Raw genomic sequence first — 27,003 nt, 5'->3', positions numbered from 1 at the left:
AACTGGAAACATTTACTGGAATGATCCAATTCTACCTTCCAGAGTGAGTTTTAGTATTCGAGGTGCCTTACTTGAAATAAATTATAGTACTGACACCGCTGCACTACTAAATCAGGCTAACAAAACAAAGTACGGCATAACAGCCTGCTGAACCACCAACCACAATGAATTTAGAAGATAACAACAACAGCTGTTCATTAAAATGAGATCTCCCCAAGCCCAAAACTTAGAAGCTTAGAAGATTTTAAACCTTTTTCCCCACTTCAAACAAGGTTGAATAAGGTTGGTTTTCTGATATCTCCAGCCCAGGAGGAGATAGGGGGTATATTTTTATAACAGGTAGAGCCCAGCTGCACATACGAGGCACCTGGAAATCTTTCAGAAAGCTCAGCCTGCTGTCTGCATCCCAAAGGGGCTGAGGCTGGAGCTCACAGCCACAAACTTCTAGGGACAGCCTGAAGCACAGCTACAGGTGCTTAGGGCCAAAGAGAGGCAGCTAACTAGCTTAGGCCACCTCTAAGGGATTTTTGATTCACAGTTTTGGAGGTAGGTGCTTAAGTCCTGGTTTAGGTATATAAGTCCTATTTCAGATTTGGCCCTAGGATGATGCATTATGTTTTTTTAGATCCAAACTATAGTCTCAGTGTAGTCAATGAACATTTCACCACCAGCTTCATTACAGCAGGCTTAAAATACCATCAGCCATGCATCTGCAATCTCTAAGCTTTACTAAAAGAGCGCATGTGCATAAGACACGAACTGTGCAGTAGCCTAACTCTACTGCACAGGAGCGTGCAGGGCAAAACCTCTGCAAATAAGTGACTGCGCTGTGTTATTAAGCTACTGTGCAGTAAGCATCATGAAAAATCCATGAGCCGGCACTCCTGTGCAGCAGCGTGAGTTACTGCGCATTGATTTAGTACTTTGTTATCCAAGTACTAAACTTAATGAGCAGAAACTATGGCACATTAATGAACATGGAGACATGCCCAAAGAGTACTAATTGGGGCAGGGTAACAGACCTCAAGATGTCGAGTCACAATGAGACGCATTGAGTTTCCAAGCTAACAGAAGAGTCTCTCCTCGTCCAGGGACCCAGTTATTAGGCCTTTAAGCACACGTCAGCATGTCTCCCAGTCTCGATGCTGCTTCTGTCATTATGAAACTGTCTCAGGTAAAAAAAAAAACAAATCAACAATAAGCCAAAGCACAGACACATCCCCCTATCTACAAGTGCTTTGTCTGGAGTTTGAGCACCCTTCCCAGTCAAATCCAGCAGCTGCTTCTAGCCTACCTGCCAAGCAGATCTAATTTCTTAATTCTCACTGGATATTGGGGCAGTTATTTTTTTTAATTGTTTTTTTTGGAAGAAAAGAGTAGAATGAGCTACCTTTAAGCTTAAATGGTCTACCCTACCGCTCTTTAAGGGCCAAAGTGCATCATTACAGATTATCAGCTGTAATTTCTCAGAATCTTCTCTTTTAAACTGACATGGAGACTGCTCAATTTTTGACAAGCACTAAATACAGTTAAAAAAAAATTATAACCTGACATATAAAAAGGAATAAAAGGCCATTGGGTGCAGTAACAAAAGGGTAAAAGAGAACACAAGCCAGGGAAGGATCTGTAATAGATCTGGGGAAAGTGTAACTGGAGATGTTAAACACCAAGAGACACTTTTTTTTTCCCTCTCTCAGCATAGATGGGGGCTCAGTCAGCGATGAAGAAAGACCATTTTAAAATGGAATGAGAAATGCAGCCACAGAGGATGGTAAAATAATTCAAGCATTAAATGAATACTTACATGTTTACAACAGGGATGCCTAAAAATATGTCAGATGATACTGACTGTATATCTGCTATTATGAAAGAGTTCAGGAGGATCAGTTAGATAAAAAAAGCAGTAAATTCATTGGAGTAACTGAAATGAAGGACATAAAGGCTATGGAGCTATGACTGCTTCTGGATAATCCAGGTGTGTCCAAACAGAACGCACCAGTCATACTGCACCATACATTAGGTCTGCATTCGCATTGTACTCATTTCAAAAGGTCCTACAAAGACAAAGGGCAAGGACTTTCAATGGGACAAGGACTTCTCCCTGGGTGTTTTTTCTACTGACTTCAATAATAGCAGACTTAAGCCAGCGTGGCTGCATTCCCATCCTAGAAATACAACAAGGTTTAAAGTCAAGCAAGGTTACCATTGAAAAAAGAGCTTTCGAAGGCTTCATTCATTTCTGGTACTCCACGCCAAAGGCCCAGGCACCTAGCTTCATGACTGGCAGAACAAACACAGAATGCTGTTTTGGGATTAGTTGCATTTAAAAATGAAAATTAAACAGTTTTCTCCAGAAAACCAGAAGCATAGCCAATGAGTCTATTATTTCTTGAACAGCAAAATACATCAATGGACAAGTTGTGTGTGTACCACAATACAGTAATACACTTCAAAAGGGAAAATGTAATGGGATTAAGACTTACAGCTTGGGGCAACATGTGGATATTGCTACAGATGAGGAGGTCTCACTGCGTAATTTATTTATTTGCTTTCTGGATGTTCTTTCTAGCATTGTTCTTATTCCCTTCACATTTACTCTGACACTAAAGAATCAATCAAGATGGCTGCAGTATAGAAAACTATAGTTGCAGAAAGATCTTGATTTCTGCTGGAAAAAGAAGGCAAGAAGCTTTATCTCACCAAGCCAGGAAGGGAAGCTGAGCTAACAATATATAATGAGTCATTTATTCAATGAATTTAGCCTCCTCCTGTCTGTGAAGTGTCTGTGAGGTGTCCAAGAGAACTTGACAATTTGCACAAAGTTACTTCTTATTTGAAAATAGTTACAAAATATCTTCCTCAACCGATTCCCAGTCTCCAGACTGAGTAAGTACAATGAATTGCTTACACAGAGAATCTGAGTTCCAGATTAATGCCTGCGTTGCCAGGCCAAGTTTTTATTCACTAAATGAGAAACCTGAATTGAAGATGAACACTCATTCATGTGAATTCTTGTGTTCAGTCATTAAAAACTCAACTTCCATGAATTTTCAACATATGAAAACTTGCTTTTTACATAAGTGTTTCAATTGTAAGCTAAGACATTCACACCAAAGAGACCACAGGTGTGTGCACACATGTTCACACATGTGCGCGCGCGCGCGCACACACACACACACACACACACACACACACCTTTAAATACAATAGATTTTTCATTTTAGATGTTCATGTTTGCCCTCAGTGATCCATTCTGTATAATTTCTAGAAACAGCCTCCACAAACATGCATTTCCTACAAGATGTTTCAGTTCCAGAAACACTAAATGCTTGAAAACTTTCCCACCCTAGTAGTATACGGCCCATTAGAATTAACGAGAATTACTTGGAACATGGCCCAATAAAGTCACCCAAACTTTGGATAAAAATTATTGCAGCAAGATAGCCTCAATCTCCCTAACCTCGGTATAAAACCTTCCTGGGCACCGGCTCACTTTTTGCTCTGCATACAGTGGTGGCCACGGCAAAATGAATGTTCAACAACAATCACACGGGGGGTGGGGGGATTTGAGATGCTACTCAAATAATGTCCTAATCTAGTGGCATGGAAATACTGCAACAGTCCTACTAATGCTGAATGACAACTGCCAAAAAGGCACTGGCTTTAATGGCAGCCCTTGTTGCTGGCCCTACCCTCCTTCTGAGGTCTGGCTTGTTCTCATGTTGCTTCTTTTCTCTGTTGTTCCTGCAGCTGTTATTAGGAACATAAGATTACAAGGGGCCTCTTGTGTTATCAAGTCAAGCCTCCTGCTTTTGCAGGCAGCCACATCATATAATCTCATTTTTACAGCAAATCAAGTTTCATCTTAACATCCATTAGGCTTCTTGCCTCCTTACTACCATGGGGAGGCCACTCCAAGGCCTTACATTTCTGTGACGGTTGGAAACCTTTTTATAAATTACAGTCTCTATTTATATAGAACCAATTTAGACTGTGCCAACATGGTCTTTTAGCTTAAATAGCTCCTGCCCTTGGTGCTTACCCCAACAACATATTTCTAGTGGACAATTATATTCTGAACATAAATCTCCTCTCAGCCTTTGCCTTGCTAGGCTAAAAATGCCACGCTCTTTTGGTTTCCTGTGGTGAGATCCATTCTTTAGGCACCCTGGTAATCCTAAACCCTGGTAAAACCCTTCCCTTTATATGGCCAATTCTGTGCAGTTTTACAAATGACAGTAGATAAATAGGAAGTATTTTAAACACAAAAGACAGCCATCATCAGTCAGCCCACTACACAACAGAGGAAGGACATAACTGATTGAGAATGAAAGCAGTAACTCTTTAGTCTCAAAAAGGTTTGATCCAATACACCAGTTACAGTGCACTGGACAAAACTGTGGCAATCTATCTGACCTTCGACTATGGCTCCACGAGTCTTAAGGTACCAAGTTTTCTCCTTCAACTGCTGTTTTAAGGCTGAGGCTCCTTAGTGGCTTCAGTGGGTAAGTGTGTCCCAGTGGCAATGTCTCCATGAGGATACAACCTTAAAGACAAAGTGGCCACAATGTCATTTTCTCTGGTAGAGAAAGCATTGATGGGGATCAAAAATGCAGTCTCGAGACAGTGAGATAGATCTAATACATTATGGCTAGGGACAAAAGTTACACGTAAACCAGTTTCAGTAATCCAAAAGTGGTTTAAGCCTGTAGCAGAACAGAAGCTCAGTGCATATAAGCCAGTTTCAAAATGGCAGAAACTGGTTTAAGATACCTTAACCGATTTGGGTCAAACCAGTTTATGAAACTTCTGCCACAGACCCCTTCCTGGTTCACATTAAATCAGAGTCCCCCAGCTTTCCAGCATGCTTTCCAGTCCTGGGCTAGGCTGTGCTGTCTGCTTCAGCAAAGAAGGGTTGGGGGGAAAGAGAGGCAGGGACTTCTCCCCCTCCCCCAGGCAAAACCCTGGCTGGGGTCTGGGGCCAGGGAGGTGGGATACACCCCACTGCCCCTGGTTAAGCCCCTCTACCCCTGCATATGGAGCTGCCCCACTGCTAAAAACTTACTGAAAGCTACTGCTGGTTGCGACTGTGGACTACAAATCCCAGAGGCACCTGGAAGCAGGAAGAGCAAGTGATGAGCAACTGTGATGCTGGAATGCAAATCCCAGAGACCTCAGAGGCAGCAGGAAGGGGAAGTGCCAGAAAGCAGGGCTCTACCACCCCCTGGCTTCTGGCCTGAGCCACTGCAGACATGTGGCTGCATTTCCTGAATCAAAGGTAAATGTGCGTCCAGTTGTTTCTCAGTTTAATCTATGCATCTTAAATTAACCTGCAAAGACTGAATTCATTCAGCCTCAGGCTTTTTAACTATCTGTACTTAGCCTATAAGATATAGGATGCAGATAGTCAAAGAGCTCTGACTTGCTGGCTAAAAAAGTGCTGGACTGCATAGTTATAGGGCACTCCTTTCAGCAGCTGAGACCAAACAAAACATTTTAGAAAAATAGTTCTGATTGAACTGACTTTGAAATGTGTTTGTTCTTGATGAATGAAAACATGAAGAAATTCATTTAATTTGATATGAAACATCCCATTCAATCCAAAAATAAAATGTTTCATTTGGAGGCACTAGTGAGAAAGTAAAGGAAATGAAAGATTATATTAATAAAACTGCTGAAGGAGAAGGAGAAATTCCCCCCTGTGACCAAAAGTTCAGTGCTTAGAGCCCTCATCTCAGGTGCAGGAGACCCAGTCAGTTCCCTCTTGTGCCTGAGACGGTACAAGTCCACACCTCTCACCTCCCAGGAAAGTGCCTTAACCACCAGGTTAGAGGTTTACTCTGGGTACAGGGGAGTCTCAGTGTGTCTTGGCGATGCTGTTCCACTTTGCATGAATTACACAATCACTGCAGGAAGGACTAAACACCTCTCACATAAGTATCCCAACCACCAGGCTGGAAAAATTGCATACCCTCATCCCTTTCTCAGGCTCATTAAATATACTACTGAGGTAGTCAAGACCTACAAGAGAATACTGGATATCATTGTGGGTAAGATTCACAACAGGGGAACAGTACCCCAGTATTCTAGGTCTTGCTCCAACAAATATTCATTTATACAAAGCAGGTACAGGAAAGACAGAGATATTTCTGCCAGGACCTCCAAATGCCCCATACCCTAGTGGTGAGTGCTCTCCTGAGCTGTGAGACGTGGCATCAGAGTTCTCCCCTACACTCTGAGTAAATGCTCTACCCACTTTATAGGCAGACTATGTTCTTTGGTTAAGTGTGATATCTTTTATTAGGCCAACTAAATAGTTGGAAAAATTTGTTCTTTGCAAGGCTTTGGGTACAAACACCCTTCTTCAGAGGGAGAGTCTACAGTTGTACTGTTCTCTCCTGAATGGGATAGGAGCCAGTATGAAAATGCAGATGTATGGCAGTGAGGAATCAGAGGGGATGAGAGACAATAGGTGAGGGATGACAGGTGGAGAGGGAAGGAGGAATGTGACCTGGTGGTGGAATGTAGCTGGTAAATTGTAGAGAGGTGCCTGGGGTTATCAGATGGCAGGCAGGTTATAACCTGCCACAAGTCCAATGTCTATATTTAGTCCATGTTTTTTTGTATCCAGTATATTGATGAAGTGAAGTTGGTAGTCTTGTCTATGAAAGGTGTTTTGTAAGTTCTCTCTGAGGATTAGAACTGAGAGATTGGAGAGGGAATGGTTGTCTTGTGAGAAACATGTACCCACCGGTAATTGGGTATTTTTGTCTTTGATAGATTTTCAGTGTGCATCCATTCTGGTACTCGTTTATTGTTTGGTTTCTCCTATATATTTTCCACTAGGGATTTGGTGCACTAGATGAGATGTATTACATTTCTGGAAGGGCAGGTATGCGATCCAGGAATGGTGATGGTTCTGTTGTGGGATGTAGTTACTGTGGGAGTGGTGGACATAGATTGGCAGGTTTTATATTTCTTGTCCTAGCGTGGTCTGGATCCATTCAATGTGTTTTAGGCCATAGGAAGTTTCCTTCCGGTGATAAGGTTGGTGAGGTTTGGTGCTTTTTTAAAAGCTAGGATGGGCGGTTCTGGGAAGATCTCTTTAAGAACTGGGTCTTCTTCTAGTTTGCGTTGCAACTGTTTGAGGATTTTCCATCTTGGTTCCAGGGAGGGAGGGACTGTCATAGCTAATGGTGTGTGATTCATGGAGATTTTCTTTTTGTACTACATCAATTCTTTACATAGATCACACTTTTGAAAGAGCCACCCAGATACTATCCATCTGGAAGAGTACCCTTGTTGAGTGAAAGCCCTTTTGAGATTTGTGAGGTGACAATCGCAGGTATTCTCCTCAGTGCAAATTTGGTGTTGTCAGAGGGCTTGGTTGCATATTACAGTTTTCTTGGTGTGTTTAGGAGGATTGCTGGTTCTGTGCAGATATGTATGTTGGTCCGTGGGTTTCTCGTATATGATGGTTCATATTTTACCATTCTGGATAGTGATCATAGTGTCTAAAAAAGGAAAGGTTGACGCTGGAGTATTCAAGAGAGAGTCTGATAGAGGGGTGATGATTGTTGAATTTCTGATGGAAATCAATCAATCAGAAATGACAAGTTTTCAGTCCAAATGATAAACATGTCATCTATATATCTTAAGTATAGCATGGGTTTGATGGTGCACTTCTTGAGGGATTATTCTTCTAGGTGTCCCATAAAAAGGTTGGCATATTGTAGGGCCATTTTGGTGCCAATAGCTGTACCCATGGCCTGCAGGAAGCGTTGGTTATTTTAAGTGAAGTTGTGTGTGAGGATGAAGTGTTCAGTAGTTCAGTAATACCTTTAGGTCTGTGCTCTGAGTTGTAATCTTGCTGTTGTAGATATGTAAGGCAGGCTTGGATGCCATCCTGGTGTGGGATGTTGGTATATAAGCTGGTAACGTGCAGGCTAGAAGGGTGTTGCTGGGAAGGTGGTCTACATTTTTAAGTTTTCACAGAAAGTCTGTTTCATCTTGGACAAAACTTTATCACCCTTGTCTGTACCCATAGGGATCCCCAATACTGTGGGCAATGATCTTTTGTTTGTATACAATAAAATACCAGAACCCAGATGGACACAAGCAGTTCTTACTTGTGCAAGTCAGTCCACTGAAGTCAGATCTGTGTTCACTGGATCAGGAACCATGCTGGAGTAAACAGAAACATCTTATTTATAAGAGCCAACACTGTTTCAAGCAGCAATACAGCCTGAGGCATTTCCTGTACTTTTCAAAACAGTGCTGAACCCCCACATCCTTTTGATCCTGCAGCCCTGAACCCCCTCAGCAAAGTTCACAGGACTTGAAGCATGCTTCATGCAATGCAGGGACCACACTGCTGGCAAAAGCCCAGTGTAAAAGAGAAAGCTCTCTCATGTAATTCTCAGATTCACAAGGCAACTAAATATTTGTTTTCCTGTTCTAAACCATTTATGTAGAAGAAGATCCATAACACGGTGGATCTAATCTCATTTTCTGTAGTCCTTGGGAAAAGCCAACTTGGAATTCCAGTCATGTCTGTACAAACTGTTTCTGCTGTGACTCGTACCGATCCATACTTTATTTTTATATTCCCATGGCACCTACTCCTTAGTGCTGAGTCCGACCATTTAAAAAATAAATAAAAAAGGAATATTCTCCTATATACCATTTCATCTCCTGTTATTTTAACCTTAACAAGAGGCTAAAGGCTCTGCAATTGCTTCAAGTCAGCCACCATTTCTCTAAATTACAATCTGCTTTGTCAAATATCGAGGCGTTCTCAGCAGATCATGTTTTAAATAGGACTGGCTCCTTTTAAAACAAATCACTCGAAAGCCTGGTTCAGAGTTATTTAAAGTGGCTGGTATTTTATAGCCCTTTGAATGCTGCACATTGCAACTGCTGAGCTTTAAAAACACAGAAAGTAGAAACTGGGTACAAGGAACTGCCATCTGTCCCTCTAAAACAGTTATCGTCCTGCCATCTGTCTGTGCGCGAGATAATGTTTTTGCTGTTGGTAATATTTGATTGAAAAGGCACTCTCTATGGATGCTAAGAAAAGGGAGCCATTAAAAAGTGCTGATCACTCAAGTTGTTCTTTCCTTCTATAAAAGCCTGCCATTTCATTTGGATCTTTACATTTTATTCTGCTAGTGTGCATCTAAAGCACAAACGGTACAAATCTTGGCCCGATGACTATGAAAGCCACGTACTTTTTTTGTGAATCTCTTCCATTATGTATAAAGCAAAAGTCCTTATTGCTTTTCTTAAACATAAAAAAGGCACACAAATAGCCTAAAGCTACATTCAAATCGGCCAGGGATGACAACGCTGTTTAGCTCTGCTTTGAATTCTCCTCTCTGCTTTGATGCATTTTCCCCTCTCTCTTCATGCCATTGGCAGGTGACCAAGATGCAACATAGGCAAGGATCAATCCTGCCACCTCCCCTGCAGCTGCCTGGTACAGTTCAGTGCCACAAAGGGGTGATGGGGTGGCAGAGCTTGGGGAGCCTGCACACAGGGTCCACACCCTGAGCACAACCCCGTGCCCAAGGAGCCCTGGGTGAAGAGCTTAGATCTGCCACCCTTTGCAAACAGATGACAATTTGTTCTTTGTACTCTTAAAACCACTTTCAGAAAGGAAGGGCTTTGTATTTTTGGCAAGGATCTAATGGCCAAAAGGACTGTCATTCCCTAGCAATGTGTGAGGGAAAGATACCCCAGAGGACTGCTTTGCCAGGTCACGGCTCACTCCTAGATCTCACCCCATGCTTTGCTGCGGTGCAAGAGAGAGAAGCTGTATATACAGGTGCTGCTGCAGTACTATCTGCCATTACAAATAAATCTTTACTCTGAGCCTGCCTGTCAGTGTTACTGTTTGAGTAGCAGAGTTAATTTCAATTATCGGTATATTTATCATATATTTAAAATCAGGCCCAATTTCTGCTGTGACGGAGCAGATCCAAAACTCTCGCGGACGTAATGACCTACTCAAATTCCACGGAGGCCTCTCATTTGTGCGCTGTTGTACTCCTGAACAGTCCCGGCTCCTGCAAACAGAAAGAAACACACAGGCACAGGCAAGAAATGAACAAACATCTGCTTAGGATCCACTGAGAACAAGAGCTTATGAACGCTGCAGAATACCACATAGATGAGCCACATTTTGGGCGACAGGGAAAAAAAAAAGGTGGGGGGGAAACCAGCTCAGGGGAATCAGTAACAGAGGTTCGGTGCACCATTTTTCACCGCTGAAGAAGCGAGTTTAAATCCACTTCTCCAGGCATGAAAACTAATTTGTTGGTCTCGTTCTAGCCTCTAGTGGACAATTGTTCCTATCATAAAATTGCTATGCAGTTTGGCAGCCTCCGATCAGGAGACACCTGGGCGTGAAAAAGCAAAGATGTTTCTAGTCAGAATGAAGATGCAGTGAAGACAGATTCCTCCATGCCTTCCCAATACCTCGCTTTCTCCAGAGATTAGTGCCTTACTTTTAGGAGTCTCAGCTTCAGCCAAGATGAGACGGAACAAGGATATTTTAACACTAAGTACATAATGCCCAAAATTATTTTGCCCGGCACTGAGAAAATACTCCGCACATGATACACAGTAAAACTGAAAGAACGTTTTTCTTTTTCTAACCTCTGGCACCAGAATCGTGTGGGTGTGCGGTGCTAGGGCACATACAGTACACACGGACAAAAAAGTCTATTCACAGCATTCCCAGATTACTGAAGAGCTAGCAGGGCAAGCATCACAGCAACTCTCATTCATTAGCAGTATGGCAGAAATTACACGAACGCCATTTCTAAATCATACACCTTGCCCTAGATGGAAGATCAGAAGTCTAGACTGTATATTTGGCATCAGTATACAAGAGGAAGTCTGAGGAGCACAGAAACCAGCTAGTTTTTCCACCAGGAATGGATTTAATTCATCAGTGTAATCTAGAAAATAATCTCCATGAAGAGGCCTTCAGTGGTCATGCTGGACTCAGTCAGTGCCGCTTTGTTGCTTGGTGGTTTCCACTGAGAGGCTATGGCTGTTCTCTGCACACATTGCTGCAGTAGTAGTCAAAGGCAGCCAAACTGAGATGTTGGGCTTCAAATCTGAAGTGACAACACTTTTTGCAAAAGGTTCTCTGGGAGAGTAGTCCAGCACGGCAAAGGAGGCACCTTGTGTAAACAGTGTTCAATCAAATTTCCCAAAGCAGAACATGCATAGTTTAGCAGGGGAGAGATCCTCTGGTAGGCTCTGATGGTTTTACCCTACACGGGTGATACTGAACAGCTGTGAACACCACGAAACAGCTGGAACACCAAATCTGGCCATAGATATTTAATAAAGGAGCCTTTCCCTAGACACCAACACATGTATCTGAAGCCGGGGGGGGAGGGAAGGATCAGGGTAAACAAATCTGACCAACAGAGTAGCCACACATCAAGGACAAGTATGGTCCACCACTCCACCTCAACGGCAACATGGATATTTGGTCTTCAGCACACAGAGAGCTATTTTCTCACGGTGTGAGCTCCTCACCCTATTGCCATCAGCAGCGGCACTCCAGCCACCAGGTCCTGAGCATACACAGATGGATCAGACACCAGACTATTTTCCATGGGGGGCAGCAGGGAGCTGATACAGGGGGTGTCCAATGACGGAATGGCTACTTCAGTAAAAGTTGAGTTCACGCATCCTCCAAAAAAGATAAATCCTCATTTTCTCCATAAATGACTGGGTCCCACGTCTCATGTCCACTCTGCAGCTTATTAAACCTCTTCTTCTCAAGGCAGCAATTAAAAAGGAAGCCAGTAACATCACTTCGTAGAATACCCATGGCTCTCTCCTCACTACTGAGAGCGTAAGTTGTACACCGACAGGTTCCTCAAATATATTCTGGACAATGTAGCACTGTGGTCTGGGTGCGACATTGCATAAACTGGTTTGAGACAAATCCGTTAAGTCTGGTGGCAATGCGTAGGGAGAGCACTGGTGCACCCCCCGACAGCCTGCACTCCCCACTTAGGCGATGGGCAGGGTGGGGAAGGCGGGAGCGCCAGTGCCCCCCAGGCGCGGCAGCTGGGGAGCGGAAGTACCGGATGAAGATCCGTAGCCACTTCCGGGAGCACCGCAGCCACTTTCCAGCCAGTGTGATTGGCCCCTGCCCGGTCGCTGGGTGCCCCCCCTCCCCCAACTAAAGTGGCACCAGTCGCCCATAGTTAAGTCTGATACTACATTCAGCCAGGTTTATCTCAAACTGGTTTCAGCCATTTTGAAACTGTTTTATGTGCACTGAATGTCTGTTCTGTTACAGGTTTAAACCTGTTTCTGATCACTTAAACCGGTGGATGTGTAATGTCTGTCCCTAGCCTCTGTGTATGAGGCCCAACATCTCCTCTTGACTGTATCGCTGAAGCATGGACAATGGAAAGCAGTCACACCTCAGTGGTTCCCATTCAAGTGCATGCATGTTGGGTTAGAGAAAAGTGAAGCTTAGGGAAACTAGTCTGGCCCAGGCTGCCTTGCAGGGCTCGAGTTTGGAGAATGGAAAATCCCGCAAAAGGGGGAAAAAGTTATTGTGCACGAGCGCTATCTTTAGGGACTCAGAGGAACTCACAGTAACAGAAATATGGGGCAGGAAACAGGAAGAAAAGGACTTCAAGATACACATCTCAAGCGTCGTGTAGTTGGGTCTGATATTCTTTTTCATTACAGGACCACCTGCAGAAGAAGGAAAACTGCCTATGCGAGGGAAAGACTCCTCAATTCAGAGGATAAGCTACACAAAGGAGGGGAGATCTGGAACATCTGAAGACTCCTGAGTGCTGAGGAAACTGAGGCAGATAACTGCATATAGGGCTCATTGTTATTATTTGGACCTGTGCATCGCCTGCACTAACTAAAGAGGAGTTGTGTTTAGAAACCCTGCTTGCCTGTTAGCTTTCAGTGTCACGTGGTCCTGATGATGTAATGGTAGGGTACGCATGTGCTTGGAGCTCAGGAGAAGGCGCACTTGAGCCATGAGGGGTTCAGTGCTAGCCCTAGGTGCCCCGAACAGTGGGGCTGCAAGGCTCCATTTCCATGGAGGGGCAGTCGACAGAAAGGATCTGCTCAAAACATTATCCAGAGAGGCCAAGTAGAAGCCAGCACTACTAGAAGCCTCCTCAAGACCAAGTGAATTAAGAATACACAAGTGCAAAGACAGCAGCCTGGGAAGTGTTCAGCAAAGGAAGCTTTACCTAGGGCAGGTGACACCAACCCCAGGAGGGAATGCAAGGCCAAAAGATCTCTTTAGAAACCCAGCAAGTTCAGGTTAATCATTAAGGGAAGCAAAGCCTCCTGCAGTTTAAACGTTCTCACTCTGGTAGCCTACTTCATTCCCTGCAAGCCCCCAACTCTTAATGTATCTACAAAGTAGAAAGACAAGGGGGAAAAAATGCCTCTGAGAACATTACGTACAAACATATTTAAATTTCAAGGATAAACCTGTTTAAAATGAAGATTGAGAAGACGGCTCAGGTTGTTAAGCCCATTATGACAATAAATGCAAATTCATTATACCAGATTTTTTTCTGATAAGAGCAGTAAATCACTTTGTACTGAGTAGTCCAACCAGAGCCTTCCTCCTGCACTTCCAGTGTGAGTTCACTGGTTGGTTTCCAATATTTGGCCTCTAAGCTGTAACCTTTCAGCTCCCTATTTCCCATTTCCCCTCCTTTCTGCTATAGGGCAACATAAAATGAAGCATTTATGCAAATAGGCCCCGTTGAGCTTCATATCGCAGCGGCATTGTTCAGAATCCAAATGCACCCCCTGCACACTTTCCTACCATATATCACTTATCTCACAACACCACGAGTAAGCATGCTGTCTGCCAGATAAACTTTTATAAGAGGATTAGAAAATCTTTACATTTTGTCTCATCAAGGCTAGAAGAGCAGTGAAGTTTGTTACAAAGTTCCAGCGACATGAAAAATGTGTCCTTTCTATCACCCCACCATTGACTAAGAGAAGGCTACCTACCTTCATAGGTATTTAACCCTTCACACAAACCCTGCCTTTCTCTTTTCAGTGTTAATTCACTGGTTGGTTTCCAATATTTGGCCTCTAGGCTCAGGGGCAGGCAATTATTATTTCGGCTGAAGGGACACTTAACTAGTTTTGACAAGTTGTCGAGGGCCACATGGGTAGCCCTGCCCCTTGACAGGTGGCTCAACCCCTGGTCGTCATCCTGGGAATGGAAGTCCCCTCTCTTAACCCCTGACCTTTGCCACCAGACATCCCTCCCCTTCGTAGTTCCATAGTAGGGTGGGAAGGGACCTGAGCAGATCATCAAGTCCAACCCCCTACCATAGGTAGGAAAGAGTACTGGGGTCAAACGACCCTGGCTAGGTGATTATCCAGCCTGCTTTTGAAGACCCCCAGGGTAGGAGAGAGCACCACTTCCCTTGGAAGTTGGTTCCAGATCCTAGCCGCCCTGACTGTGAAGTAGTGCCTCCTGATGTCTAGCCTGAACCTAGTCTCAGTCAACTTGTGGCCATTATTCCTAGTTACTCCTGGTAGTGCTCAGGAGAACAGGGAGTCTCCCGTTCCCTGCTGGTCCCCCTGGTGAATTTATAGATGGCCACCAGATCCCCTCTCAGCCTTCTGTTGTGGAGGCTGAACAGGTTCAGGTCCCGTAGCCTCTCTTTGTAGGGCCTGCCCTGCTGCCCCCGACCATGTGAGTGGCCCTCCTCTGGCTCAGGCTCCATGCTCCTGCTGCCCTGCCCTGGACCCCCACTAGTGCAGGCTCCATGCTTCCACCCCACACTCTAGCCCAGATGTCACTGCATTCCTGCCTGCCCACTAACTGCTTCTCCTCCCTCGCCTGCCATCACTGCCACTGCCATTTCCCCACCTTTCCATCATTTCTCCCCTTCCTCTTGCCCACCCACCTGTATGGTCAGGAGCACAGAACACAGCAGGAGCCAGCCCAGCCCCTACGGACTGTGACCATCACCAGCAGGCCTCCCCCTCCCCCTGTTCTTATCTGACTGCACTCCCAAGTGCAGGAAAGCAGGAAACAGCCCTGGGTAACCAGGCCAGGGTTTCAGTTGGGGGCTGAGGTTGGGAGGGGCTGAAGGCAGGGCAGGGCTAGTGGTACCTTGCTGACACTGTCCCTGGGTCATGCTGCCAGATCCTTCTGGGTCCTGCCACCACTGGCACCTTGTCAGCTTAGACGAGCAGCCATGGAAAAATAATAATTCATTTTCTAAATTTTTTAGGGGCCCCGCAGGCCAGATAGAATGGCCTGGCAGACCAGATCTGGCCAATGGGCCATATATTGCCTGCCCCTGCTCTAGGTATAACCAATTAACTTACTATTTCCTATTTCCCCTCTTTCTAGCTATACAAAGTGAAGCATTTATGCAAATAGGACCTGTTCAGCTTCACATCACAGCGGTGTTGTTCAGGTTCCAACTGAACCCCACCGCGGGGTAAGGACCAAATTCTACGGGGCAGTCCATTATTGTTGTGAGAACATGAATTCCCTTCACTGTAACCAAAACTGTCTCTCAGACAGTTTGCATTAGGTGTGTTTATATATAACTTCTACTTACTTCATTCTCTTTCCTAGAGAGAACATCCAAGTTATTTCTTCTCTTGTTCTGCCTGAGGAGAATTTAATGTGATCACTCTTTAGAACACCAGCAGAATAAAAGGAAAACAAGCTAATAGTTTTAACTCCCCCTCGTGCTTGCGTGTGTGCAGGAGTATCCATGCCTTTGTGCAAGGCACAAGCTGTAGTTCTAAAAGTCAGACCAATTCTTTCTCATCAATGCTTGGGGTAGCTGTACTGTGGTAAGGATTAAATCTGCAGATTAAAAAGTCCCCCATTGTTACACTTTCATTGTGTATTGGAAGTAAAGTGGGGAGGCAGACAGATGCTGAAGCGCTGGTTCACATACTGACCCCATTTCCTGCTGCTGCCTCTTACCCTGAGTGAAGGGAGAGGGGTGGGGACAGGTGGTAGGGGGTAAGGGGCAGAGGTCAGCCTGCTTGACTCCCCCACAGCCTAACCTCCCACTGCCTGGACCCCTGCCAATGCTTTCCCCTTTGCAGCGATGTGGGGGGACACATTTGAGACAACCTTCCAAGAACTACATTCTATACATGGAAATGTATAATAAGTTTATCAATTTTTCATGTCTAGAATCTAATTATTGCAGGGTCATCTTAAATTCAAAGTAGTCTTGAATTTGGGTAAATATGATAAATGATTGTTAACAAGCTATTACCTAATGTAGGAGCTCTGCAGAACTGAAAGAGAGAAATCTTGCAAACAAATGTCATGGTCCTCTCTCAAAACCCTCACGAATAATTAGACAAACATAGAACATGAAAACTGACAAAAGGGAGGCAAGTAAAGAAGAGGAGGAAATTAGAACAAAACTCAATAAATACTGTGAGTCATATCACACTCCAGTAGCGAGCACATTATTTTGAAGTACAAAAAACATTTTCATTCTTTTAATAAAACTTGCAGCAAGAACACAAAGTCACATATTAATTCCGTGCTGTGATCCCATCCTACTGGTACCCAAAATTATTGTCATTATTTAAAAGAGAGAAACAGCATGCATACGGAGTCTTTCCATCATCCTCACAGTAGACTGCATCACAAAAGGTGTAGCATACTCCAGCACGAACCAAGGGGGCACCTCTGCATATGCTTTACTAAAAGGATATGAATAGCCCACAGGAACCCTTGAAAAACTTGGCAATAATCCCTCAGTGCTCCTTTCCTGGGACAACTCGCATAGGCCCTGAACCTAAACCACTGAAGTCAAGCTTGACTGTTGCTTTGTTGGAACATTGTCAGAGGCCCCAGAACTTTGCAAGTTCTAACAGACCAGGTGTTAATTCTCTTGACATAGGAGATGGCTGGTAAAAGTGGTATGCACTGACTGAAAGAATGCAACATGATAAATGCTGTCAAAAATAAAAAAGCTCTCTCTAAATTTAATCCCTTACCAACTCAAGAGATTATCATTTAATTTAAAGGAACAAGTATGTGCCCAAAAATATCATTTTAATTAATTCACCTTTTGGCTAGGACAGAGGTACAGGGACATGAGGATCTTGACTGATCACAGGAAATGCCCATGTTAAACTATTTTGCCTGGATGTTACAAGAATGTTTCTTTTCTAACAAGTATTCATAGTCTCAAATGAAAGGAGATCACACAGTAACCCAGTATGCCCCCACTAAGAGGTCAGCGAATAAAGGAAAAGATGACTGAATATTCATTTAAATTACAAACTACATTTCAATTTGAACAAATCCGTAACCATTTCATGTTCTCTCCCAAGGCATTTGAGTGCATAACCTTTACTAGTACAAAATTCACAAAAAGTGAAAGCTGAAATATTCATTAAATTCAAATGCTATATGTTTCACTGCAATAAATCAGAGGGTTTGCATTGTTAGTTTGTGACATAAATAATCCAATCAAGAAACAAAAAAAATAGCACATGGCTTCCAGCACTATTCATCACAACGTGCTGGAATCATTCAAAATGAAAAGCAAGCAAAATACCTATAGCTCAGGATTTATTATATGAACAAGCTTATTAATATCAATATTTTTAAAAGGCCTGAGACTTGAATCACTTGAGAATAATTTACTAAAAAATCCCAAATTCATCAAATGAACATACAGTTATGAATGATTAGTTTACCATTTTTGTTAGAGTGGAACAAAGTGACATACATGTTCGAGGGCAGAGTCAGAGTTTAAAAAAAAAAAAAGAAACAGAAGAAGAAAGAAACCATCATCTTTCTGAAGTCCTTGAAAAAAGAAAATATTCAATTATGTACAGAGTTCTAGGCCCACTGATTTTCCAGGGAACTCATTTCAGAGTTTTGCTTTGCTTTGTCAGGTCAGTCAATGCAAACATGGAACATACTGCATTGTAGTAGTTCTCATAATCCATCATGAGACTGCTACTTGAATAGAAACAGCCATTTCTCATTTACTGCCCAATCAAGTCCATCATTTACCTAAAAACTGGAGCTATAAATTGTAACCATTTTTCAACAGATGAATACATCAACACATTTCCTTCCCCGCCCCCAACCTTATTTCCGTTGATCGATTCACACCCTCCAAGTACTTCTCAGTCAACATCAGGTTCAAGGGAGACCATGAACTTTGCTAGGTTATTATGCAAAACCCAAAGCTAGCTCAGGCTCTCTTCAAAGAGTTTTAACATTTCAAAAGAACTTAAATAACCTGGCCTGACATCCAGGTTTCAAATGAAACTAAAATCCAGTGGACTTTTTTATACTGCTCTAGATTTCATTAGGTTAATGAATACATCTTCATAGATTATTATATCCCATAACAGCTGGAGAATGTTAGGTACAAACTAGATATTATTTATTCATTTGAAAATGAACAACGTCCATGGCAAGAAAGAAGGGAAAAAATATCCTACGTTCTCCCATATGACATGCCCTCAAATAAGGCATTCACCTTCTTTGGAAAGCAGAATATAGTGGGGGGAAAGATTTTTCCTCAAGTCATGGTGCAAGATGGTCAACAACTTCTTTGGCAGGCAGCATGCAGAAGGGTCAACACCCCGTGTTAACCCTTTCATAGCTGCTCTCACATTTGCAACACTTTTTGGCTAAGCAGCCAGATCTGTTGCTAATTTGAGAATAGTTGTAAAAGAGTTAACACTGGAAGCTGCCCCTTCCTGCTTGCTGTTTGAGAGAGAAGCTGGCTGCCATCTTGCAGCACTGCTTCCCCATGCTTCTATTCCTTTCTACTTCTATTCTAGCAAAGAAAAACTCAGCTTCCTTATTGCCATGGCAGGGGGTCGGACTAGATGATCTGTTCAGGTCCCTTCCGACCCTAGAAACTATGAAACTATTTAAGACATACACCCCAATTTTGCACGATTGATTCTTTTGGGGAATGCATGCATGCAGCATGAGCATGAATATAGCATCACTCTATGCTACCAAGATTCAGTCACTTATTGTCATTTAACATTCTTTATTCTGAAGCTCATTTTTTGACATGCTAATGATAGACTGAACAGTTTATTAGTGAATTTCTCCTAAACATCTAGGGCCAGATTCAACAAGACAGTTAGTGATTTTGGAGGAATGTAGGCACCTAAGACACGTGTGTGAAACTGGAGTTCTAAAAAGAAATTCTGGAGAACTCCATTGCTAGTATTTGTTAAGAGTAAAAGTTGACATTGCAGCTAGGTACTTTGGGTGGGGGGCTGGACGCGATGATCTTCCGAGGTCCCTTCCAGCCCTAATGTCTATGAAATCTATGAAACAGTCAAAAACCCGGAGGCTGAATCAATTCAGTCTTCTCAGGTTAGTCCTAACTGCACAGATTAAATTGAAACATAAGTGAACAGACGTTTACCTTTGTTTCAGGAAATGTAGCCACATGCCTGCAGTGGCTCATACCAGAAGCTGGAGGGTGCTACAGCATGGCTATCTGGCTGTGTTCACTTCCTTTTCCTGCTGCCCCTGAGGTCTCTGGGATTTGCAGTCCAGAATTACAGCAGCAGGACTCTGCAGGGTTGCTCATCACTTCCTCTTCCCACTTCCAGGTGCCTCTGGGATTTGTAGTCCAAAGTTGCATCCAGCAGTAATTTTGAGCAGGGGAATGGGTGTTTAACTCCCCTCCATGGCACCAGACCCCAGCTGGGGTTTGCTGGGGGGGGTTTGCATAGATTGGGCTGCATCCCCAGCCAGGGTTGTCCCCTACCTCCTTGTCAGCCAGCCCTCACTGTACTGGCTAGGGAGCACAGGGGCAGGGCCAACTCTGCTCTCTGGAGTAGACAGCCCAGCCCATGGCTGCAAAGCATTCTGGGATGCTGGGGGACTGATTTAACTTGAACCAGGACAGACTCTGGGACAGAAATCTCATAAACCAGATTCACCCAAATCAGTTAAGGCTGATACTGTACTTCATTCAACCAGGTTTCTCTTAAACCAGTTTCAGTCATTTTGAAACTGGTTTATGTGGACTGAGCTTCTGTTCTGTTACAGGTTTAAACCAGTTTCTGATCACTTAAACCAGTTTATGTGCAACTTCTATCCCTAGCCTGCATTCCTAAATCTTCATTTGCAGTATCTTACTTCATTTCAGTATCTTATTAATGACCACTTTGTTTCTTTACTAGCTTTTTTTGGGCAAATGAAGCTATCAAATTTCGCAAAACAATCACCCACCATTTTGTTGACACACACAGAAAATTCACATGAATGAACTTAGCCTAGTTCCAAGCCAACATGAGCTACCATGGTTTAGCTCCCACCTACTCTTGGGGAAGAGCAGGCACAGGAACAATTATCTTGGAACACCCATCTTGCAGTAAGTCCCCATCCCCTTTTAAATGCCTTTGTTGTTCTTGTCCATATTCTGAGCACCAGAATCTGATTAAGCAAATCAGATCCTCTCTCGGAGAAAATTGGAATCAATTATGCTATAGTCATGTGAAATCAATGCCTTTGCATGGTTTCAAATTCAAAACTGCAGCATTTGAATCTCAGTAGTTTTGGCAGAGCTTTGTTTCACCTACGGAGAAAATGATCAAAATGTTTAAACATGGATTCCAAGAGAGAGCCGTATAAATCCATATTTGAATCCATAACCTAATTTGCTGAGCATACTACATTGCAGCCCAAGTTTTGATCTTTTTCCTTTGACATAAGGTTGGGGGAGCTCAGCATCTCTGAAAAATCAAGCCACTTCTGACTAGATGTATAAAACAGGGATTTAACAGCTAAGCTCTAGGCATCTCTGCTCTCAGGAACCATAGGAAGCAAAATCACTGTGCTTTTTACTCCTCTTAGAAAAGTCTAACCCCTGTAATTCTACCAAGGTCAAGGAGACCATATGCACTTGAAATACCAAGTGACTATTTCAATAACTTGCCTCTCTCACACATTAAACAAACTACTCTTTCATTTTATGGGAGATGAGGAAATGTTCAGCTCCTCCTACCAGCCCTTTACCTTATACAATCATTAAGTGCCAATACCAGGCAGATACTACAGTTTTAAAAAAAGGCTTTCTAGACAGAGTTATACCTCCAGTCAATGTTTTTTAGGGTTCAAAGAAAAGGTTAAGCTTTGGAAAAAATCATACTAAATCTCGTAAATACTACTTAAGCTTAACAGTATAGAGCTTGTTGTTGTTTTCCCACTGACATGGCTCTACAGATGCTCCAGGATTGGCTGAAATCCATCCATAACAAACAAGTAAATGGAATTAACAGAGGCAATGAGCAGCCTGACAAGATGCCATGGCTTTTGCAAGGTGATGTCTGGATGTGGGTCATTGAGTATGTTAATATATGAAGAACTATCTTAAAAGAGCATATGCTGATGGAAAATTGAACTGTCACAAGTTCCTTCGTTTAACAACCTCACTACAATATTTATAATACATTCAGTAAGCAATCGAGCCAAAGCCCATCCAAGTTAATGGGCAGGCTCCCATTGCCTTGAATGTGCTTTGGATCAGACCATAATTGGCTTCATATGATTTCTTTCCCCTCCCATGCATCACAAAAAAGTCTTAAAGTAATAAATAGTCACCTGCAACCCCCATTAAAAACCAGTAAGAAATTTCTCTAAATTTCAGAGGCTGTGTATACAAATGTATTAGACTTAAAATAAGTGAACGTGGTAAGCATATTTTAATCTTCACAGTTAATGGTTGTCCAAAAATAGGTTACAAACTTTTGTATTTATTTGGACTTGAGTAATGTCTAATTTTAATTTTCACTATGAAAAGGCTTACTGTGAGATTCTAAACTGGCCACTTTCATCTTAATAGCTGTAATTCTTTGCTAGTTTGCAGTTTTTTCCCCTGTGTCCAAGCTGGGACAGTCAATCCAAAGATGGACACCGTTCTTAAACAAGAGTAGAAGGTCTGTTTAGATACATAAACTCAGTATGACCCCCATTAAAAATCTCTGAGACTAGGTTGGCCATCACAGAGGACAGTCCAGTTGTCCTCTGTCCTCTATTGGTATGAAACTGGACACCTTTATGTCCTCTATTTTTCTCTCTTCAAGAAAAACAGAGGACATAAAGTTGTCCAGTTTGGTATCAACAGAGGACAGAGTAGCAGAAAACCAGAATGTCCTCTATGATGGCCACCCTACCCACGACAAACAAAATATGTCTCTCAACAAAGGAAGTGGCTTACAATCTGAGAAATGCACTTGAAAGAACTTCCATAAATACTGTTGGATGCAAGGAAGTATCTTATGGGTTATGAAATACTGAAAACTTTTAGGCCTAAATCTTATGCAAGGGCACATACCTGGTGTAAGGGGGTGGGAGGAAGGGGAGGAGTGCCATTGTGATGGCGACAAAAGGGCTGTGTGGTCCTTGGAGTGGCTGCATGCAAGGACAGTGCTCCATACTCCCCATAGTAAGAAGGCAGCTGGCCACAGCTCCAATCTTCCTCCATCCATGAGCACTAGCTCGGTAAGCTAGAGTAGCCCGCCATGACTAAGCAAAAGCAGCCTTCTCTAAAGAGGCAGGAGGTCACGGCTTTGTGCTGGATATTCCTGAATGGCATTGTATGGCCACCAGCATAAGCAAGGTCTTAAACCTGAAGGGCATTGCTGCACAAAATGCTGAAGAAACAGTCAGCTGTGAAACCTCTGCCTCATTATCACTAAACACCAAACCCCAGCAAAGCTTGGTACAATTAAAATTTAGTGGCTTGATCATGCCAAGTCCTATGTATTATAGTCACTGGAACTGCTCACAGCAAAGAACACTACACTGGGTAGCAAGCCCTTTCAAGTTCCTCAGAAGCTGATAGAGGCCCAGTCCTACAACTATTACTCACACAAGTAGCCTTTACTGAAAGGTATAATCTAATGATTGAGATTTAAAAAAAAAAGGGTTCCTATTTGCATGATAGAAAAAAATTAGAACAATTGTTCCACCAAATGTCTTGAACTAAGGGCTACGAGTATGGAGCAGGACTAAGGCCCAGACAAGTAACATTATACTTTGTTTTAATTCTGCCTTCGTAATAAAATCTCCTATTTTAGATTCTAGAACCCTTGCTGTAGCCAATGAACTTCTTCTTGAGATGATTGCATTTTCTCAGGAGAGCAGGGATAGTAGAGGGGCCTGTAATATTTTACCTCCTAGCAAAAATAGTGCGTCTAACCAATGTGGAGATAAGAGGCAAGCTGAGATCTTGTATAATGCCTATTAAAGATTTTCAGATCTGTGTTGCAGCAGGGAGAAGTTTCAGTTTCAGTTCCAGTTCCCTCTTCTTTTTTTTTTTTTTTAATGCAGGTTTATATGCCCTCTGGCTGTTGGAGTACAAATGCAAAGCAGATGCAGTGCTAATTTAATTCTATGGCAAGTTCTCACTGGAGCCAGAGCAACATCAAAGACAGTCTAAGAATATCGAATTAAAGCCATCCATCATGCTTGTTGCACTGCACTGCCCAAATGGCTCTGCTGACACCACCGAGAATTTAACTCTCACCAGGGAATGGAAATGCAAGTATCCTAGGTTTAAAATGAAAGTAGATTTGAGTAAATTGAATGATTATTAAAGGGGAAACTGTACCACAAACCTCATACAAACAGGCTGAGGGCCTTTAATCAATCTTCACCAGGTAATCAAGACTCATTTGTCAGAGAAAATATTGATGCTCTGTGAGATTACAGAAGAATACAAAAAAGCTCCTAACTTTATTAACATGAAAGCACTAAGCGGGTCAACTCTAATTAAGGAGAGCAGCTATCCTGACTACACACTTGCAGTGTTGTTTAATCTGCAAACCCCAATGTCCCCAGATGCTCAATTTGTAAGGGATTTCTGCCTTTTTGGAAAATTGAAAATGTCACTGCTCTGAAGGCTGTGATCCATATTTTTGGAGCGTGTCTGTCTTTTTCGCATTTATTATTTCAGCACCAGGAAAATCAAAAATGGTAATTTGGGGCAATTAGCTAGCTCAGACTTGGCACTCCAAAAATGCTTGAAGCCACATTGTGAATAGAGCATCTGCTCCCATTACGACAGGCTAAACTAATCCACTGCAGGTGAATCCATTAAGGTTGCTCTTCATGCCTATCGAGCAAACCTTGAATAGGCTTTCCTCCATACCATGGAGGTAATGTCATGTGCAAATCTTACCTCCAGCACATCTCATTCAGAACACAATAGAAAACACTTGCCTTTATTTATAGCCTGTATTGTCAAGCTCAAGTATAAAGCCCGTAAATTTTTACAGGTAGGCTAGCATCCTGTCAGTGGCGAGTTCCAGTTTGCAAAAAAACCCTGCTAGTCCTGAATTAATATTCTTCATATCTGGCAAGTAGGCTGTTACGTATAAAAGCTTATGCCTCTCTAAACCAGTTAGTTTTTAAGGTGCCACCAGGCCCTTCCTTCTGCCCATGTCAATAGTTCAGGACAAGCCACCACGGCAGAGCATTTTCCCAAGGCTGATGCGACTACTAGAAAAGTTGCAATGGTAAAGAAAACCAGGCATTATTTTCAGTGGCGTCCCTGCTCTAAGCCCTATATGGCCTCTTTGTACCACTACAGAGTCACCTAAAGTGGGGTGCCTGCTTTAAAGAGGCACCCCGACCACGGGCAACATTTGGCTCACATCATTCCTTGGATCAGACTAAGGAGCTCAGAGATGCTTTGGTGAAGCTGAGCTGTCAGAAAAGCTCATAAGCAACAAGACCCGCTGGTTAAAATTTGTGCAGCCCTGAGCCCTCTCTAGTTTATGTCAGCAAATAAGCAAGTCCCTGGCCTGCTTCAGAGCTGAGCTCAGAGGCAGGCAGTAAGGTATGATGGCATTGCACTGCCTCCACCTGAGAGTGCTTAATCTCAGGCATACCCCAAGCCTGAGTCCATTTATAGATAGCAATTCATCTTAACAAGTAAATATGAAGATAACTGGATCTCTTCCTGGTGCAGCTAGGCCAGTACTCTTCTATTAGGAGCGTAGGGGAAAATATCAGTCTTCTGGACCGATGCGTTTTTCCTAACCTGGATCTCTGAGCAGAATGGTATTCTTCAATTGCCACAGTCTGGGGGTGAAAGAGGAAGGGATGTGGAAAGCTGCAATACAAAGGAGATGAGATAAAAGGATATTTTAAAGAGCAGTTGCATTTCCCAAGAGAGAGTTACCACATCATCATCATTCCTCTGAGGATTTACAGAAAACCCACTTTACCCAAATGTTTCTGACACCATTATCTTTGAGTAACTTTGCCACCTGAAAGTGCCTAATTGCTTTCACTGGAGTCTTGAGGAACGGAAAAAAAATTATAGTGCGTTTGAGCCAACAGAGAAGGCTGGCAGTGTGGTCTGAAAAGATATATTGCGGAACAGCACTCAGCAATGAGCTGTGCAATTTGGAAAGGAAACCTTAATACTGAGTAAACATGCAGCTTATGTATTGTCCCCGCTATGTTATAAATATTATTTACCGAGGAACAATGGTCTTATGCCAGCCTAAACCTGGAGCCAGGTTTGCAGTAAGCATATAGTCGGTGCTGCCTGGGGTGTGAACACAAAAGCTTTGCTTTAAATGATGGTCTTGCTGACTTCTGAGAGATCAGAGATGCAAGGTGCCAAGCCTCCTCCAGGCTCAGCCAAAACAACAAAGTGATCAGCAGTTCACAGGCTTGGACCCTGAAAGGGCAGCATACGTTACACAGAAAAATAGAGGAGAATCAGCAGAAGATACTTACTGAATAAGCAGCCCGCAGTATAATCCATGGAGCCAGGAGGGAGGAGGAAAGTGTGTGGTATGGTGCCTTGGGAAATCACCCAGTGGGTGACATACCCCAGTCTCTTGCACATATAGGATTTCACCTACAGAGAGGCAGAGCTGCATCACGTTACACTCACTATATTTTCTTCGCAGCCAAAAAGATCAGAGACTTTACTTTAAAAGAAAAAAAAATGAAATGTGATGGACGCACCAGAGAAGTACCACTTAATGCCAAATCATCCCGTCCTCTGCGTTTAAAATGGTATGCCAAGATCCAACCTCGTTGGTTAAGAGCATACATTGCAAACCCTCGGCATGAACCTACAGCTCTTGAACGGGACACAGGTACGTAGCCCACAGGCTCCCCGCGGTTTCATTTTGTCAGATCTATCTCAGCAGTCAACACAAATAGAAAAAACGCGGCTGCACGCACCACCGTCTATTTGAAAAGGGGAGTGGCACACAGTAATCTAAACAAGCAATATAAAATTATCTGCAAGATGGAGAATGAGAGAGGCAAATAATAAATCTAATGATTAATTTCAAACAGCCTCAGAATTAAATTTCCCATATTTGCTGGGAAACCCACCCACAAATAAAGCCGTGCGACTAAGCAGAATACCCAGAAAAGGTCTATATGGCATGTGCTTGATGCCGGAGATGATCACAAAAAGGCGGTTCCCTTCAAAGAGAATATGCCCTGCCAGTAAGACAAGGTTAAGAGAAGCTAACTGTTCCTGACCTGTGCGCAGCTCTTCCCATAATGCAGCTGGCTCACTATGTGTATTCTTGGTGATGGTGTTTCTCCAACTTTCACTTCAGATCTCGTTGCTCTTCTTGCAACCACTGCATGCCACCCCGCACACCACTGTTTAGCTTGTAAACCTACTGATGAATTTCTTCTTTGCCTTGCTTCGATACCAACCCAAGCCAACAGGCTTGATCCTACACAACCTCTCAATGCAATTGATGCCGTTAACTTCAATAGGAGCTGCATCAGACGCCAAGTGCCTTCCCGTAAACACGATTGCCAGAGCCATATTTCACTTCTCTTGAACACCCAAAACATCTCAGAGCAGGACTCTACAGCAGCCACTTTACCTCTGTCCTTATATAACTTCTTCGGCTCATAAAAAAAGAAAGTGCTTTGGAAATGTTTAACCCATTACAATCCCAGCAGGAAAAACCTTTTTA

At 43.1% G+C, this 27,003-nt stretch overlaps 1 long non-coding RNA gene across 1 annotated transcript; it reads right to left on the bottom strand.

Annotated features, from left to right (window-relative positions):
* Nucleotides 1-281: 281 nt before the first annotated feature.
* LOC149858092 (uncharacterized) lies at nucleotides 282-26,863 on the bottom strand. The gene is made up of 5 exons (XR_016443989.1): nucleotides 26,552-26,863; nucleotides 25,787-25,983; nucleotides 25,080-25,151; nucleotides 2,204-2,280; nucleotides 282-1,165 (listed from the first exon to the last, which is right to left on the bottom strand). It is a non-coding gene; the product is annotated as an uncharacterized LOC149858092 (long non-coding RNA).
* Nucleotides 26,864-27,003: the final 140 nt, after the last annotated feature.

Source organism: Crocodylus siamensis, chromosome 8, assembly GCF_052110815.1.
Source record: "Crocodylus siamensis isolate JL-2025a chromosome 8, ASM5211081v1, whole genome shotgun sequence".
In the NCBI taxonomy this organism is placed as follows: domain Eukaryota; kingdom Metazoa; phylum Chordata; order Crocodylia; family Crocodylidae; genus Crocodylus; species Crocodylus siamensis.
The sequence above is the reverse complement of the archived record's forward strand: the minus strand, read 5'-3'. Positions and strand labels throughout refer to the sequence as shown.